The sequence below is a fragment of the Pan troglodytes genome, chromosome 12 (assembly GCF_028858775.2).
Source record: "Pan troglodytes isolate AG18354 chromosome 12, NHGRI_mPanTro3-v2.0_pri, whole genome shotgun sequence".
Lineage (NCBI taxonomy): Eukaryota > Metazoa > Chordata > Mammalia > Primates > Hominidae > Pan > Pan troglodytes.
Genome location: NC_072410.2, coordinates 121,935,827 through 121,954,173, shown reverse-complemented (window position 1 = coordinate 121,954,173; position 18,347 = coordinate 121,935,827).

Here is an 18,347-nt window from a genome sequence, read left to right as displayed (position 1 = left end):
GGCAACAAGCACCCCCGTGATTCCAATCTGCAGGCAGGATCCCGGCATCTGTAGGCAACAAGCACCCCCATGATTCCAATGCAGGCAGGACCCCAGGATCCACGGGCAACAAGCACCCCCGTGATTCCAATGCAGGCAGGACCCCGGGGTCTGTGGGCAACAAGCACCCCCATGATTCCAATGTGTGGTAAGGTTTGAAATGCAGTGTTCTAGAGAAACCTATCTATGAAAATACGAGGAAAACAGATCCACAGGCCTGAACATAACAAGAAACAAAATGGAAGAAGTTAGGCTGATAGAGCAAATATCAATATCTATGAGAGCAGGAAAACAGGATAATTCTAAAAATAAGGAAAAGATGACTCAGGGGAAGCCCACGTCATCACAACAGGTGGTGACCTTGGTGCAGGATTTCCCCCTGTTGATGTCAAGTGGGTCAGGTCTTGGGATCCACAAGTGAAGGAGGAGGCCCGGGGTCTACAGTCCACAGCAGACTTCCTGGGTCAGGTCTCAGGATCCACAGATGAAGGAGGAGGCCTGGGGTCTGCAGTCCACAGCAGACTTCCTGGGTCAGGTCTGGGGATCCACAAGTGAAGGAGGAGGCCCGGGGTCTGCAGTCCACAGCAGACTTCCTGGGTCAGGTCTGGGGATCCACAAGTGAAGGAGGTGGCCCGGGGTCTGCAGTCCAGAGCAGACTTTCTCTCTCCACCTTCTCATAGAACAGAAGCAAGAGAGCACAGCTGCAGGAAAATAAAGGTTCTATGGGTTTCTTGCTGAGAACTTGCCACATGGCTCTCTCTCCACAGAAGGTAGTAAAGTCTCTGCCTCCAGAGCAGCCGGCTGCCCAGAGACGATGGTGGCAGCGTTCAGGGACAGGATGAGCACATTCTCTCTGTCCTGGGAAAAGCAAGCCCCAGCAAAGAGATGGAAGCCCCACCACGGATATGCCTGATGAGCTCCGGGAAGCCGGCTGCCTGCTCCCTGGCTCTACGATATGCCCGATGGGCACCAGGAAGCCGGCTGCCTGCTCCCTGGCTCTACGATATGCCCGATGGGCACCAGGAAGCCGGCTGCCTGCTCCCTGGCTCTATGATATGCCCGATGGGCACCAGGAAGCCGGCTGCCTGCTCCCCGGCTCTGGGATATGCCTGATGGGCTTGGCAAGCCAGCTGCCTGTTCCCCAGCTCTGGGAAGGGCCTGCTGAGAACCATCTAAGCTGAGGCTATGATGTTATCTGCTCTCTCTTATTATTTTCTACCTGATTTGCCCCAATTTTACACAAATTATTGACAAAAGCAAGGTGGTTTTCAGTTGAAACAGCTGCACTCACATGAAAGCACCGTGCTTGAACCGTGTGCTGGGGTAAGTAGAAGAGTCTCCTTGTTTCTCAGTCCTGCCGTATAAGCCTAGAGCTATGATGTTCTTTCCCGTCCTCACCTGGCTTACAAATCAGTCCTGAAAAATCATGTGGAATTCTTTGGAAGTCATCATTTTATTTCCATTCAAGACAGGAGGTGAATTCTCCAGGACCCTGAGATTCCTTTTGTAAAAATGTTGCTTTTCAGATGATGAAACAGCCGGTGCTGTGGAGTTTGCTGTTTGACCTGAGCATGAGAACAATTTGAAGTCTGCGGTTGATTGACATTTATGCCTTCTTAGTGAAAAGGCAAAGGTAGACGCCCACACAGACAAGAAACGAGGAACTTCGGCCTCATCGAAGCCGAGCGTCTGGACGCCGAAGCCTTGAGTTCCAGGGTGTTGGTCTGTCCTGAGTCCCAAGCTGGTGGCAGATGGCCCACACGACCTGGCCGTGCACCATGGCTGCCGCACGCGCACCCTGATGAGCTCGCTGTGTGTCTCGCTGCCTGTGCAATCCTACACCACCCCCACCTCTGAGCGTCAGGAAGTGCACACGGCTGAACGACAATTCCCCCGTAAGACTTATCCCCACGCAGGACCCCGAGAGTGAACGGGAGAACGGTGCATCCATCCTTCTCCTTGGAGAGAGCACTAAACAGGGCGCCACCTTAGCCTGGCGGGACGGAGCCAGATAGGAACCAGACACCACCCGAGGTCAGCATCCTCCGGCTGGCCCAGCAGCGTGAGAGAAGTAAGGACGAAACATGTGGGCACTGAATATTTAGGACCCTAATTTATCCAAGGAGAATACTTTATTCTAGATCTTCATGCCTGCATTGGAATTTGAAAACAGGGTAAAGTTCATGTAAGTTGATTTTCAGGCATGTGCAGCCATTGACTTGCAGCTATCCATGGAGGGCAACAGGCAGGCCAGGACCACAAGCCACAGGCCCTGCACCACCTCAGCTCCAGCCACATCGGGCCCTGTGCATGGATTCAGCTGTCCCAAGAGGAACTCTGGTTTCTCCTCCATCGTGCGTTATCTATTCATTTCGCTTAGAAAAGAGGCAGCATTTTCGTGGGGTGGGGACAGGCCATCCCAGGTTCTTCGGTCAAATGCCATTTTATATCATGACAATAAAACTCTCCACCTTTGAGACATCAACTAAACACTGCTATTTCTGAGAATCAAGCAAGCGATTCCTTCCTCTACCATACGCCGTATCAAACTGATAAAAAAATTCATAGCTGCGGACTGAATATTCATTTTATGATTTCTTCGTTCTCATTAAAGCCAGACAGGCACACAGAAAAGTGAAAACAAGGATCATTTATTTCCTTCATGCACCCTTCCACAGAGCAATAAGCATTTTAATCTGATCCTTTGCCAAGAATTGTACAGTCCAAAGTTCAATGGACTCAACTCATGTATCATCTTGACTAAGAGAGGTTGAGAAAAGTTAAATACAAAAATGGAAATTCAAAAGCATCAAATATAGACTGTTCAGCTTTCTTTCTTCAAGTTGGAAATTATCCTTGAAAGCTCACCAGGAGAAAAGTCAAGCATTTGGAAGTGGACTGCTATCTCTACTCTCAAACAATGTGCCAGACCTGTTTGGGTTTAGGAGAAAGACCACCGTATACTAACAGGGACATAGGCTTTTGTCTCAGTCCAATAATTAAGAAGTTGAGTCAACTGGGGCAAATTACCTAGGAAGTCTGAATCTCAGCTTTCTTATCTTTTTAAAAGTGATAATTGTTCCTTTCTGCTTTGTAGAGTCACAAAGATCAAGCAAAGTGAAGCTTAAAGCTGGATAACCTATAATAGTTTTGGAATTCTCAAATCCTATGCGAGTTTAAGTATCAGTTAGGATGATATTTGGAGTCAGCTGATGGTTCTAAGCACTCTATTAAGAAGCGTCTGAAGGCCGCCCCTGGGGGCCATTGTGGAGGCAGAGGCCTGGGCACGGATGCTGAAGGCAGCCCCTGGGGGCCATTGTGGAGACAGGCCTGGGCACGGATGCTGAAGGCCGCCCCTGGGGGCCATTGTGGAGACAGGCCTGGGCACAGATGCTGAAGGCCGCCCCTGGGGGGCATTGTGGAGACAGAGGCCTGGGCACGGATGCTGAAGGCCGCCCCTGGGGGGCATTGTGGAGGCAGGCCTGGGCACGGATGCTGAAGGCCACCCCGGGGGGCATTGTGGAGGCAGAGGCCTGGGCACGGATGCTGAAGGCCGCCCCTGGGGGCATTGTGGAGACAGAGGCCTGGGCACGGATGCTGAAGGCCGCCCCTGGGGGCCATTGTGGAGACAGGCCTGGGCACGGATGCTGAAGGCCGCCCCTGGGGGGCATTGTGGAGGCAGGCCTGGGCACGGATGCTGAAGGCCGCCCCTGGGGGCCATTGTGGAGGCAGGCCTGGGCACGGATGCTGAAGGCCGCCCCTGGGGGCCATTGTGGAGGCAGGCCTGGGCACGGATGCTGAAGGCCGCCCCTGGGGGCCATTGTGGAGGCAGAGGCCTGGGCACGGATGCTGAAGGCCGCCCCTGGGGGGCATTGCGGAGGCAGAGGCCTGGGCACGGATGCTGGCAGTGAGGGAAGAGTGCCCCCTCCTTCTGAAGGAAGCCCTCCCTGACCACATTGATCACACTGCCGGCGACTCCACATGGCCTCCAGACTGCAGACAATTATCCCTTCAGAATACCATCACCAAATCATGGCTCTTAGAAATTTCTGGAAAACAGGAAGATTTGTAAACGTGACTTTTGTTGTGCAAATCTGGTCACATTATCTATTCGAATGCTGCCGGCAACACTCAAAGAGATATTTCCCTTCTTTCTCTGAAGTAAGGAAAACTACTTCTCTGAACAAATTTTTACAAGGACTTAATTTCACGCTCAGCAATGCCTTGTCTTCAATAACGTTCTTTAGGCCATTTGAGAGGATAAAGCTAAAGCGTCTTAATGAAGCCGCCGGCTCAGGAGCTGGCTGAAAGCAGCCGCATTTACAGCCTCAGCCAGGGAAAAGCGCCTTCAGTGCAGACCAGCGTGGGCCTCCGCAAACAATTCCCAGGCAGCGCTGCGGGGCTCTGGGACTTGGGAAGGGCCCAAGCGCGATTATTTCTAGAATTTTCCACATTGTAAAAGCACGGTTTCTTCAAATCACCCTCCCCTAGAGAAAGTGCTGACCCAGGGAACGAGTTTCCTTCTGATTTGTGCGTTCCATATCCCTGCCATGTGCCACACGGCACTAACTGATAAATAAATTCCCGGGCAGCGTTGATAAATAAATTCCCTGTGCGCTGCCCGGACAGACTCTACGGTCAGAAACACGAAAAGCGGCTAGCACAGATCAAAGATAAAGAAGACAAGGTCTGCTCAGCAAAGTGGTGTTTCAAGTGAGTTCTTTCATTAAAAAATAAAGAAAGTGGGCCGGGCGCAGGGGCTCACGCCTGTAATCCCAGCAGTTTGGGAGGCCAAGGCAGGTGGATCACTTGAGATCAGCAGTCTGAGACCAGCCTGGCAACATGGTGAAACCCCATCTCTACTAAAAATACAAAAAATTAGCTGGGCGTGGTGGCACATGCCTGTAATCCCAGCTACTCCAGAGGCTGAGGCAGGAGAATCACTTCAACCTGGGAGGCGGAGGTTGCAGTGAGCCAAGATCACACCATGGCACTCCAGCCTGGGGACAGAGCGAGACTCCATCTCAAAGAAAAAACAAAAACAGGGTATACTCTGTGTATCTCTGTGTATTCAGCATATACTGCCAAGAACGCAGGAATGAGAAAGTTCAGTTAGAATCACGTTAAAATTCGCGCTAATACCTACTGGCTCAGGGAGTTACAGCCCACGGGCACCGTCTCACCTCTCGTTAAAGGCTCCCCATCCGCTATGCACCTCCAGGACTTTGCAGAATGGAGAGGGGCGTCCCCAACCCCGGCAGGGCCTGTTTCTTGGCCATTCACAGCTTGAACAGGCAGCTTCGCTGCTCCCTGAAGCTGTCGGCTGAGGGGCCCTGTTGCCTGGGCCACCAGCCACACTTAGAACCCCTGGCGATTACAGATGCTTCCCAGGCTGGTCCTTGTTCTGATCCTGCAAATTGGCTGTGGACCTTTCCTCTAGTGTCCCCAGAGCGCTCCATATTCCCAGCACTTACTGAGATAAATGCTTTAGCTTCTATACACGTCAACACACCCACGTCAAATAGCGGGGTGTGGCCCCTGCACATAACCCCGACACAATCTCACTGTAACAAATGTCCTTAAATTCTATTTGTCTTTTATTAAACTAACACTTTTATCTTAGCAAATAAGACTGTCTGCAAGGTCCTAAAATTCCATCTCTCTGCTTGCTCTAATCCACAGTTTCATAGTCTGTGTGGCAGGAAGGAGAGGAGTCCATGGGGGTGAAGTGCAGCCAATATTTTAGTTTGTAAATTAGATTTGTTGCCAAACACACCATGCTCAAGATTGAAAGAGTCTCAGAAAGGTTTTACTTTTTAGATTCATTAAACCATGCATGCTGTTTTTAAGGACTGGCCTTATCTTTCACCAGATTTAGGGAGGGAGACCAGAGCTGAAGAAAAAATTTCTTCTTCATAAATAAGACAAGCATATGGTTCAATTGATTTGACACCAGAACATTAATAAGTTAGCTCCATTTTTTTTTTTTTTTTTTTTTTTTGTGAAACAGAGTCTTGCTGTTGTTGTCTGGGCTGGAGTGCGGTGGCACTATCTCAGCTCACTGCAACCTCTGCCTCCTAGGTTCCAGCAATCCTCCTGCCTCAGCCTTCCAAGTAGCTGGGATTACAGGCGCCCGCCACCATGCCCAGCTAATTTTTGTATTTTTAGTAGAGATAGGGTTTCACTATGTTGGCGAGGATGGTCTTAAAATCCTGACCTCAGGTGATCCACCCTTGTCGGCCTCCCAAAGTGCTGGGATTATATGGTAGGAATATTTCATTATATTTAGAATATTTATTATCAAATATTTACTCAACACCCACTTTGTCCTACGTTGGGATCTATAAATACAACCAGAGGCTAAATCGGGCCCGTGGGCTTTCCTGTGTGATTCTCAATTAAGAACGTTTGATATTAGTGATCCTTGATGCATATATTTGTCTCTTTTCATGCTGCTAATAAAACCATACCCAAGACTGGGAAATTTATAAATATAAAAGAGGTTTAATGGACTTACAGATCCACGTGGCTTGAGAGACCTCACAATTACAGCGGAAGGTGAAAGACACACTGTCTTCCATGTGGCAGCAAGAGAGAATGAAAGCCAAGTGAAGGTGGAAACCTCTTGTAAAACCATCAGATCTCATGAGACTTATTCACTATCACGAGAGACGGAAACCCCTCATAAAACCATCAGATCTCGTGAGATTTATTCACTATCATGAGAGGCAGAAACCTCTTATAAAACCATCAGATCTTATGAGACTTATTCACTATCACGAGAGGCAGAAACCCGTCATAAAACCATCAGATCTCGTGAGATTTATTCACTATCATGAGAACAGTATGGCAGAAACCCCTTATAAAACCATCAGATCTTGTGAGATTTATTCACTATCACGAGAGGGAGAAACCTCTTATAAAACCATCAGCTCTCATGAGATTTATTCACTATCACGAGAGGTGGAAACCCCTCATAAAACCATCAGATCTCGTGAGATTTATTCACTATCATGAGAACAGTATGGCAGAAACCCCTTATAAAACCATCAGATCTCATGAGATTTATTCACTATCACGAGAGGCAGAAACCCATCATAAAACCATCAGATCTCGTGAGACTTATTCACTATCACGAGAGGTGGAAACCCCTCATAAAACCATCAGATCTCGTGAGATTTATTCACTATCATGAGAACAGTATGGCAGAAACCCCTTATAAAACCATCAGATCTCGTGAGATTTATTCACTATCACGAGAGGCAGAAACCCGTCATAAAACCATCAGATCTCGTGAGACTTATTCACTATCACGAGAGGTGGAAACCCCTCATAAAACCATCAGATCTCGTGAGATTTATTCACTATCATGAGAGGCAGAAACCTCTTATAAAACCATCAGATCTCGTGAGATTTATTCACTATCATGAGAGGCAGAAACCTCTTGTAAAACCATCAGATCTCATGAGATTTATTCACTATCACGAGAGGCAGAAACCCGTCATAAAACCATCAGATCTCATGAGATTTATTCAGTATCACGAGAGGCAGAAACCCGTCATAAAACCATCAGATCTCATGAGATTTATTCAGTATCACGAGAGGCGGAAACCCCTCATAAAACCATCAGATCTGGTGAGATTTATTCACTATCATGAGAACAGTATGGCAGAAACCCCTCATAAAACCATCAGATCTCGTGAGATTTATTCACTATCACTAGAGGCAGAAACCTCTTATAAAACCATCAGATCTCGTGAGACTTATTCACTTTCACGAGAGGTGGAAACCCTCATAAAACCATCAGATCTCATGAGATTTATTCACTATCACGAGAGGCGGAAACCCCTCATAAAACCATCAGATCTCGTGAGACTTATTCACTATCACGAGAGGTGGAAACCCCTCATAAAACCATCAGATCTCGTGAGATTTATTCACTATCACGAGAGGCAGAAACCTCTTATAAAACCATCAGATCTCATGAGACTTATTCACTTTCACGAGAGGTGGAAACCCTCATAAAACCATCAGATCTTGTGAGATTTATTCACTATCATGAGAAGTGGAAACCCCTCATAAAACCATCAGATCTCATGAGATTTATTCAGTATCACGAGAGGCGGAAACCCCTCATAAAACCATCAGATCTCATGAGATTTATTCACTATCGCAAGAGGCGGAAACCCCTCATAAAACCATCAGATCTCGTGAGATTTATTCACTGTCATGAGAACAGAACAGTATGGAGGAAACCACCCCATGATTCAACTATCTACCAGTGTCCCTCCCAAAACACGTGGGAATTACGGAAGCTACAATTCAAGATGAGATTTGGGTGGGGACACAGCCAAGCCGTATCCATGCATAATCCATTGCTACGCCACACTGAGGCTTAGAACAGCACCCGTTTATTATATCACAGTTTCTGGGGGTCAGGAGTCCAGGCCTGGCTCAGCTGCGTCCTCTGCTCAGGATCGTAGAGGCCCTTGAGGGGTCCACGGGGCTGACTTCCCATCAGCAGCCTCCACAGGGAAGGACCGGCCTCCCTGAGACCCGGCTGCTGGCAGAGTCCACTCCCTCCCTGCTGCACAGCTCGGCCTCAGTGCTGGCCGCTTGCTGTCCCCAGCTGGCCCTGAGCAGTCAGTCCTGCCCATAGCCCCACAGCGGATCCATATCACAGCCGCGGCATCTTCACAGCCAGCAGGACGGAGTGGGCTCCAGGGAGACCTGCGTCCCTGCTGTCGTCACCCTGGCATCTTCTCTGAGTCAGGAGAGAGTCACAGGAGCCACCCGATCAGGGAGAGGATTCCTCAGGGGCATGAGCTCCGGGAGGTCGGAGTCATTAGGGGTTGCCTTGGAGTCTCTGAGCCACAGAATTTTACATTTTTAAAGGGTGGTGAAAATGTCATTTAAAATTAAAGAGAATTATATGTGACAGAGACCCTATATGTAAACACCCCTTGGGCTTCAGAGAGAAACCTGTACTGTTGCCTATGAAAAGGAACACAGGTTCACTAGAGAAAAGATGTCCTTTTATTCCTAGAAAACATTGTTTGTTTCACAGCCTCCTACTTATCAGAGTGGACTTTGAGGGTGAGGTCTCTTTAAGAACTGATTCCCACTCTCTCCCTTACCCAGAGTGAAGAGAATGGGTGTGAAGAGAGCATGAAGAAGCGAGGCATACGGGCGGACTCATGCTACCCCTGTGCAAACCGGGATGCTGCAGATCTGGAGGACAGAACAAGGGCCCCTCCAGCTCAGGCCAAGCTCCCGGTTCACAAGGCAGGATGCGGCCTCATGAGGCCTTGCGGCAGCGCAGACCCCAGGTAGCCAAGAGATGGAGCTCACCAGTGTCCACGCCTGCGGCCGAGGGCGGGGTGCCTGTGGGAGACTGGAGCTCCTCTCCTGCCTCCCTCCAGACTCTGAGCTCTCGTCCTGCTGGGCTGGATTTGGTTGCAGATACAGGGTGCAACCCCATCCCCAGATACCATAGCACGTCATGCCACACGCCCACGCCTTTCCATAGCCAGCTCCCATGAAATTGCAAACCACTGAAATGTACTTCCTTCTGGAAACTCCCCCTACATTCCCAAAGCCTGGATGCCAGGGGTTTCCTGTGACACCCTGAAGGACCTTGGCTTTTCCCACATACAGGATGGCTGTGTGATGTGTCTTTATATATCATTCTCTCTCCCTCTCCCTTTCTAGTTAAAAAACACCAGTGAAGGGCAGGGCTCTGCCCGCGATGGTTATTGCTGTGTCTGCAAATCCTAGCACAGTGTCACACAGAAAAAGTGAATATATCTGTTTGTGAATGTGTGTATATGTGCACGCGGGCCTGTGTTCACATGCATGTACATGTGGGTACCTGTGTGCATATGTGTGCACATGTGCATGTGCAGATGTGTGTGTTATGTGTGTATGCGCATGTCAATACGCATATGTGTGAGCAAGTGTGTCCATGTGCACACGCATGCATGGGTGGGCACGTGTTCCTACGTGTGTGCATGTGTGAGCATGCCTGTGTATGCTCAGGTGTACACTGAATCAACCAAATGCTCTTTGGATTGAACAACAGGGCCTCACAGAGTTGCCACCTATTTTGTCTGAAATACCTGATCTGCCCTTTGGGTCCCAAGCCCCAGACGGGGCTAAGTCCAAGGGACAATTGCTGTGGTGGTTAATAGGAGCTGTCAGCCTGACTGGATTGTGGAGGCCAGGTGGCCGGCCATGTGTTGCTTTTGAGTGTATCTGTGAGGTGATTCCAGAGAGACTGACTGAAATTCAGTGATCTGAGATAGGAAGACCAGCCCTACATGTGTGTGGCACCTGGGAACCCAGCTGGACAAAACAGGGAGAAGAAAAAGAATTTGCTCTCTCTCTCTGCTCTCTCTCTCCATTCCAGGGCAAGGCCCCTTTCTTCCTCCTGTCCTTAGACATCAGACTCCAGGTTCTTCTGCTTTTGGACTCCTTAGGGCTCCCTGGCTTTGGCCTCAGACTGGGGGCTGCGCTGTCTGTTTCCCCAGTTCTGAAACTCCCAGACTTGGAATGAGCCAGGCTGCCGGCTCTCCTGGTTCTCCAGCTGCTCCGGTTCTTCAGTTCCTCTGGTTCTGCTGCGTCTCTGGTTCTGCTGCGTCTCCGGTTCTGCTGTATCTCTGGTTCCCCAGCATCTCTGGTTCTCCAGTGTTTCTGGTTCTGCTGCTTGCTTCAGCCTATCTTGGAACTTCTCTGCCCCTGTGATTCTGTGAGCCCATTGCCCCTCATCACTCCCTTTCATGCAATTGATTCTGTCAATTGTGGAGAAGGACATTCCAACGGGAATGAGCTTATTAAATATCATGAACATGGTACCCCGTGTGTGTGTGTGTGTGTGTGTGTGTGTGTTTAAAACCTCTCTCTCTCTCTCGCTGTCTCTCTCTCTCTCTCTCGCTGTCTCTCTCTCTTTCTCTCTCTCTCTCTCTCTCTCTCTATATATATATTTAAGGGGGTTGGGGTTGTAGGGAGATTTTTTTCCAGAATTCTGGGTGGCCCTTCACCAGGGCTCTGACTAGCTGATGGGAAATCTCAGTGTGAATAAGAGAAAAGCCTTCGCTCTGGAATTTCCTCCTTCCGCAGAAGGCACGAGTGTTAGTCAGAGTTCTCCAGAGGGACAGAATTGTGGGCAATGTTTCTCTGTATTTTTGAGTATCTGCATTTTCTCATTTTTCTTCCAATATATTATTTAGAAAGAAAAAAATGGAAGATGAGTTTGTCATCAATAGCAACAAGCTTCGTGTAAAGACTGATGTAACTTACAAATGAATCCAAATGTACTCTCTCAGTAACGTCTGTTTAATAAATCAAAATGTGAAGAAGTTACTCAACTATGGATAACAATGTGTCTTAATCAACCCAGGCTGGAATAACAAACCAGCATGGACTTGTGGCTCAAACAAAAATGCACGACCCCACGGGCCTGGAGGCTGGAGCATGAGGTCAGGGTGCCTGCGTGGCTGGGTCCTGGTGAGGGCCGCTTCCTGGCCACCTTCTCACTGTGTCCACACATGGTGGTCAGAGGAAGCATGCTCCCCGGGGTCCCTTCCTATAGGGCACTGATCCCATCATGAGGGCCCCACTCCATGACCTCATCTAACCTCATCACCACCCAAAGACCCCATCTCCAAATACCATTACGCTGTGCAGAGGGGCTTCAACATATGAATTTGGGGGGGACCCCTATTCAGCCCATAGAAAGGCCGGCCAACCCCATCCAGGGGTGTGAAAGGGACAGGACATTTTCAGAATAATCCACTGGCATCAGGCTCCATGAAAATGTGAGAGTACAGACAGCAATGAGGAGGGCCTGGAATGCTGAATTGCTGGCACTTGGTGAGAAAGTTGGAATAAATGCAGAGCCCGAAAGAGCTTTGTCCAGATGGAAGGTCAGCCGTGTCCTGGAGGCATCTTCCCCAAACAAATCTTCTACGTTTTCTCTGTTCACCTCTCTATGCAACCCTAGTAGCTTTTCCTGTGTTATTTTTGAGAAAATGTATCCCAAACATCTACTGAGCATCCAAATGTTTTACAAAGATATCAGTGGGGATTTGCAAGGGCGTGGAATCTTCAAGGCACTGAGATGCTGCAGATAATATATTGTCCATTTCACAGTGCTGATGTCCCCTCCATCTGGTAAAGATAAAACATGCCACTAACACAGCCCTGCAGCCACACGGAAGACTCCCTAAGCACAGGAATACACATCAATCCTGCTTCCCACCGGATCCGTACCACCTAACACACCTGTCAGCACACTGTGGTTACTTCAAAAGTATGTGATGAATTAATGCATTTTTTTTTTGAGACAGAGTCTCACTCTGTCACCAGGCTGAAGTGCAGTGGCGTGATCTCAGCTCACTGCAACCTCCACCTCCTGAGTTCAAGCGATTCTCCTGCCTCAGCCTCCCAAGTAGCTGGGACTACAGGTGCGTGCCACCACGTCCAGGTAATTTTTGAATTAATGCATTTTTAATATTGTCATTTAAGTTCTGAATTTTTCTAAAATTGTTCTACTTTTATTTCAATTCTTGTAGTTTAGCAATACTTAGCAATCAGCCTTGAAAAGCATGGAAAGAAACCCCACGTGTTTACTCAGCAAATATTCACTGTGAATTTTTTTCTGTGCTCGTCACGTGCTGATTAATGAGGCCAGAAAGAAGAATACGTGGGTCATAGGACCCCAAAGACAGGGTTTCCGGAGGAAATCAATGTGCAAGTGAACAATTACAGTACAGACGAAATCTCAGTCTGTGACAACTCAGTCCTCAGGTTCCTTAAGAAATTGTGCACGTATTGAGCCAAAATGGCTCCCTGCCTGCACCCAAGGCCCTGGAGGGAAGCACTGGAATGCCCCACATGGAAGGCAGCCTCCTGCCGCAGAGAGCCTGTCACGTGGGTGTCTCTGTGGGTCCTCCCCCTGCCCACCAGAACCACCAGTGCCCTCGGCTGCCGCTGCCAGATGGGCCCTCTCACTGGCATCTTCCCAAGCACCTGCTCCCAGCAAAATAGGAGACATGAGGGAAGGAAAGGGTGAAAGGGCGGGAGGCGGAACTCCAGAAAGTCGTCAGCATCGTGTTTCTCATTCCGCGTTTGTGGAAGGAGTGTCCTGATTGCTTGCCCCTGAGGGCTTATGTTTTCAACATGCTATGTGCTTTCTGTTTGCTTTTTCTACCTTCCTTGAAAGCTGTTGAAAATATGTGATGAGGTCATACATATAGGACATAGTTTGGATGTGCCTGTTTATAAGGTCAACAGTTTCAAATAGTCCAAATTTAATATTTGTATTTTTTATTTGTCATTGCATTAAGTTGAAGTGAAAAATTCATATAGATTCCTCTATGTTGATGATTTCAAATAAAACTATACAAACCATTTTTAGTAAAGTCACACCTAGTACTGAGCTAAAACTTCTGTTTCACAAGGTTTTCCAAATGGAAGATTGTTTAGATTTCAATAATGCTAAATACATTTAACATCGATTGGCTACAACTTGCAAAACACCTTTTGGTTTTGGGAATGTTTTTCTAACATTTGACTCCACGTTCTACAGCAGTAAAATATAAAAGAAATAATTTCTCTGAAACACTTTCTTTATTACCATGAGAAGGAGTGTGAAGAAACTGGCTGTAACCGCTGACACCAAAGGCTTGGGAATGTTCTGTTACAATGAAACACCTGATGTCAAAACATGATGAAGCCAAGATCATTGTCATGATACAAACAATGAACGTGTATTAGAGTAACAGGCAAATAACCAAGGGGTTAGGGACATTTTCCACTGCGTGGAAGTAACTTCAGTGACATCACACAAAGGTTTTAAGAGCAAAGTGAAGACTTTAACTTGCTCCAGGTGAACAAAAGAAGCAGAACATGGTCTTCCCACAAACGAGGAAAATGAAAACCTGTTCCCCACGTCTGAAATGCTGATCTGAGGAATAATAAACAGAAAAGCACAGGACTTCAGCTTATTCTGTTCCTGCCAAGTATCATAAACTAAATCAGCACTCAATTATCCCTTCCAAAAAAACATAAAACATGTTTCCAAATTGGGAAGGTCAACTGTTATTCAAAAGGCCTTAAGGTTGTTGTCAGTTCTGAGTAAATTCAACTCCAAATTCAACCATTTGGAAAATTGTGAGCACTGAACTGAAAAAGCCATCCGTGCGTTTGAGAATCTGTGCTCATCGTGCGTCCTAATCAATAAAGCTGTTCAAGGGCAGCACAGGCCGAATCCACGGCCCCAGTGGTACATCTCAGAACTTCAGAGATGAGCTTCTGCTTGGAGGACTGACAGATGGAGATTTCCATGGAACCATTAAGTAACACTGATTTTGAACAGAACCTAACACCAGGGTGAGGTGCATGGCTATTGTCACCTGGACTTGGGATTGTTGCCAGGGAGGAACACACATTCTTCTCCAGGATGTTGACTGTCCTCATCTATGAGATAGAAGAAGAAACTTCACTCACCGTAGTGGGAAGGCCATGCTACCAGTATTTTAGGAATTTCCCCACACTCCCGGCTTGAGAAGATGATGTCACAGTTGAGGCGCTCTCTCCCCTGTGGGCCATGTGGCCTTTCTCTGTCCCAAGTGTCCCGGTGTTTGTAGTACCAGTGAGACCATTAGGAGTCATAAAATTGGGTACAATCTCACTGTGCTCCTCCTGCTGTTGTTACGGGATCTTTGGGGTATCGATTTTCTGACTGGAAACCTCTGTGGCTGGTGGTGCCTTTGCCTGAGTTCTTGTCCTGTGTACAGAAGAATGAGGCACACAGACAAGTGGAAGGTGAGCAAAATGAAGAGGAGCTTTACTGAGTGTTAGAACAGCTCAGAGGACACCCGCAGGGGGCAGCTTCTCTCTGCAGGAAGGTCATCTCATTGAGTGTTCAGCTCTCGGCAGACAGAAGGCCCTGGAGAGGGTGGCTGCTCTCTGCAGCAGTTCCTCCTGTTGTCTCTCTGCAGCTCTCAGCAGAGAGAAGGCCCTGGAGAGGGTGGCTGCTCTCTGCAGCAGTTCCTCCTGTTATCTCTCTGCAGCTCTCAGCAGAGAGAAGGCCCTGGAGAGGGTGGCTGCTCTCTGCAGCAGTTCCTCCTGTTGTCTCTCTGCAGCTCTCAGCAGAGAGGGTAGCTCTTCTCTGCAGCTGGTCGCCCTGCCATCTGTCTGTCCTCTGCCCTGCTCTGGCTGAGTCTGGGGCTTTGGAAGGAGATGTGTGTTGGAGCCATTCTAACAGGTGTGAGGTGACATATCATCATGATTTGATTCACATTCCCCTGATGATTAGTGATACTGATGCTGACCACATTTTTATATACCCGTTGGCCAATTGTATGTGTTCTCTTGAGACATATCTAATAAAGTTTTTGTCATTTTTTAATCAGAATACTTAGATTTTTGCTATTGTTTGAGTTCCTTATATATCCTGGATAATAGACCTTTGCCAGATGTAGAATTTGCACATATTTTCTTCCATTCAGTCATTCCTTCACTCTGTTGATTGTTTCTTTTGCTGTGCAAAAGCTTCATAGTTTTTGGAATATCATTTGTCTATTTCTGTTTTTGTTGATTATGCTTTTGAGGACTAATCCAAAAAGTCCTTGCTCAGTCCAAGGTCATGAGGTGTTCACCCTATGTTTTCTTTTAGTAGTTTCATAGTTTGGGGGTCTCACATTCAAATATTTAATCCAGTAGTTTCATAGTTTGGGCATCTCACATTCAAGTATTTAATCCATTTTGAGTTGATTTTAAGTGGTGACAGATAAGGGTCCAGTTTTATTCTTTTGCATGTGGCTATCCAGTTTCCTCAGCACCATTTATAAAGGTGGTCCTTTCCCCACTGTGTGTTCTTGGTGTCTTTGTCAAAAATCACTTGATTGTAGATGTGTGGATTTATTTCTGGGCTTTCTATTCTGTTTCTTTGGTCTGCATGTTTGTTTTTATACCAATACCATGCTGTTTTAGTTACTATAGCTTTGTGGTATATTTTGAAGTCAAGTGGTGTTGTCACAGGGTGATCTCCAAAACTGGGGCTCAGCCTAGGAAGCCAAGTGGGTTCTTGCTTTAGCACAGGAAAGAACTCAAGAGTGAGGTGGCAGAGAAAAGCAAGAGCAAATTTATTAAGGAAAAAAAGAAACAAAAGGAGCCACTCCACAGGCAGAGCAGGGCAAGACTACAGGAGGGTATTTCCAGGGTTGCTTCTAGCTGGCTGTCTTAGCGCGATTTCTTCATTATAAGTTAGACAAGCGGTGAGTTATTCATGAGTTTTCAGGGAAAGGGGTGGGGAGCTCCTGGAACTGGAGTTTCTCCCCCTTACAGGGTAACTTCCGGGCGTTGCCATGGCATCTGTAAACTGCCATGGTGCTGGTGGGCATGGCTTTCATATGCTAATGCATTATAATTAGAGAAATAATAAGCAGTGAGTAGGACCAAAGGTCATTTCTGTTGCCATCTTGGTTCTAGCTGGCTTTAGCTGGTTTCTCTACTGTCTCTGGTCTTATTAGTGGAGTCATGTGACCTGTTGTCTTGGTAAACAAGTCCAGCTGAATTCTTATTTCAGCGTGGGCTTTTGTTTCCCTCAAGATTGCTTTGGCTCTTAGGCTTTTTTTGGTTCCACAGGAATTTTAGAATTTTTTTTTTTTCTATCTCTGGGAAGAATGACATTGGTATTTTGATAGGAATTGCACTGAGTCTGTAGATCACTTTGGGTCATATGGACTTTTTAACAATATTAATTTTTCCAATCCACAAATACAAGATATCTTTTCATTTATTTGAGTCCTCTTCGATTTCTTTCATCGTTTTATAGTTTTCAGCACAGAGATCTTTCACTTCCTTGGTTAAATTGATGCCTAAGTATCATTTTTTTTTTGTAGCTACTATAAATGGGCTTGTTTTCTTGATTTCTTTTTCAGATTAGTCACTATTCATGTATAGAAACTCCACAGATATTTGTGTGTTGACTTTGTGTTCTGCAGCCTCACTGAATGTGCTTATTAATTAGTTCTAACAACTTTCTGAAGGAGTCTTTAGGGTTTTCTATATGTAATACCAACTCCTCTGCAAGCAAGGACAATTTGAATTCTTCCTTTCCAATGTGGTTGCCCTTTATTTCCTTCTTTTGCCTAAGTGCTAGGCTAGGACTTCCACTACCGGTACAGAATAGAAGTGATGAGTATACTCTGTGCAGGCGTGAGAGTGCTTTTGATTTTTTAGGAAACATTTGTTAAGTACTTAATGGAAATGGCACATTATTTCTGCAAATTACTCTGAACAGGTTTCATGGAAAGTAATCTGCATATAAATAGAGAGAAGCTGAGTATTACCTGGGACTTGGGTGAAAGATCAAGGGCACAGCAGCCCCAGCTATGTGCGGTTTCACTTTCTGTGGTCCCAGGTGCCTGTGGTCAACTGCAGTCTGAAAATATTAAATAAAAATTTTCTGAAATAAACAGTTAATAAGAGTGAAGTCGTGCCCTGAGAAGCATGGCAAATCCTCACACCGACGCCTTTGTGCCTCTCAGGATGTAAGTCGCCCTCTCAGTTCATAAGAGTGAAGTTGTGCCCTGTTCTGAGAAGCATGGCGAATCCTCACGCCTTCTCTGTCCCATGAATTCACTGTGTGCACCACACATCCTGACACTTAGTAGCTGTCTGGGTTATAAATTGACTGTCCAGGTAGCACAGTGCTTCTGTTCAAGTCTTGCTTAATTTATTCAGTATTGGCCCCAAACACAAGACTAGGGCAAAGAGAAGCCATAAAGTGCTTCCTTAAGTGAAAAAGTGAAAGTTCTCACTTTAATAAGGAAAGGAAAAAAATGTATGATGAAATTGCTAAGATTTCCAGTGTGGTAAGAATGAAACTTCTAGGGGCAGAAAAACTAGTTACGGAATGGTAACCAAGTGTGAAACAGGAAGGTAATAGGTCTTCCTTGCAGAAATAAGACTATGCCTGGAGGGGGAATAGGTTCAGTTAGCAAATCAAGCAATATAAAGGATGTTCCCACAAGGCTGTCAGTCCAGAAAGTATTTTAAGTTAATTCGAAAATGAAACCCAGCTGCGCATGGTGGCTCACGCCTGTAATCCCAGCACTTTGGGAGGCCGAGGCAGGGGGATCACCTGAGGTCTGGAGTTTGAGACCAGCCTGGCCAACATGATGAAACCCTATCTCTACTAAAAATACAAAAAAATCAGCCTGGCGTGGTAGTGGGCGCCTGTAATCACAGCTAATCAGAAGGCTGAGGCAGGAGAATTGTTTCAACCAGCGAGGTAGAGC